This window comes from Oryzias melastigma, linkage group LG13 (genome assembly GCF_002922805.2).
Source record: "Oryzias melastigma strain HK-1 linkage group LG13, ASM292280v2, whole genome shotgun sequence".
NCBI classification, from domain to species: Eukaryota; Metazoa; Chordata; class Actinopteri; order Beloniformes; family Adrianichthyidae; genus Oryzias; species Oryzias melastigma.
In genome coordinates this window covers 23684159-23685177 of record NC_050524.1, presented here as the reverse complement: position 1 = coordinate 23685177, position 1019 = coordinate 23684159, and positions in this window count along the sequence as shown.

Genomic DNA, 1019 nt, shown 5'->3' with positions numbered 1-1019 from the left:
TCATTCAAATGTTTATACACTGCTCACAAAATTAAAGGAACACTTTTTTATTGGTCCTGGCATGAATTGAATTAAACGTGTCTGATAATTTTCTGGTTGGTTAATCAGCTGAGGGCCTCGTTATCAGCTGTATTGGTGTTCATGGAATTAACAACAGGTGCACTTCAGTGGCAACAATTAGAAAACCCTCCAAACAGGACTGGTGTTACATGTGGAGGTCATTTCAAGTTTCTCCCTCTTGATCTTTTTTGGCTGGTTTTCCACTCGTGCTGATTTTGGCTTGATAATTATCTCTACTGGCAGTATGAGGAGATTCCTTAACCCTACAGAAGTTACACAGGTTGTCCAACTTCTCCAGGATGGCACATCCACACGTGCTGCAGCAAGAAGGTTTAATGTGTCTCCCAGCACAATCTCCAGAACATGGAGGAGATTTCAGGAGACTGGTGGTTATTCTGGGAGAGCTGGACAGGGCCGTAGAAGGTCCTCAACCCCTCAGCAGGATACACACAAATAGACTGACAACCTGTTCAGGGCGTATCCTGCTTTCCCTAACAATTGCCAGGTTAGGCTCCAGCAGCCCTTTTACCCAGTCAGGGATAAAACGGGTTTAGAGAATGGATGGACGGCCCCACAAAACGCTGTGACACGCTGTAAAAACTTGCAAACACTTGTAATACTGACACAATGAGCTTCTGTTTACTAAAGCTAAATGCTGCACATAAGCTAATGCAACAAGTTTTCACTTTTAATTTTAAATTGAAAAACTTTTTTACGTACATTTCCTTTCACATTTGTTTCTGCAGTATGGGTTTATTTTATCAGGCACTGAACCATGTTCTCAGTAATAGGAAATAACAAACTCTCTCCAATTCTTTGACTGCACAATGAACCTGCTTCCATTGGGTTCTGAAAGCTGAATGAAGCAGCTTTGTACTGATTGTGTAGCTACACTATGCAATGCCACACTTTACTATGATACAGTTGTGAGGTGTCCCATAGCATATTTACACTGATTT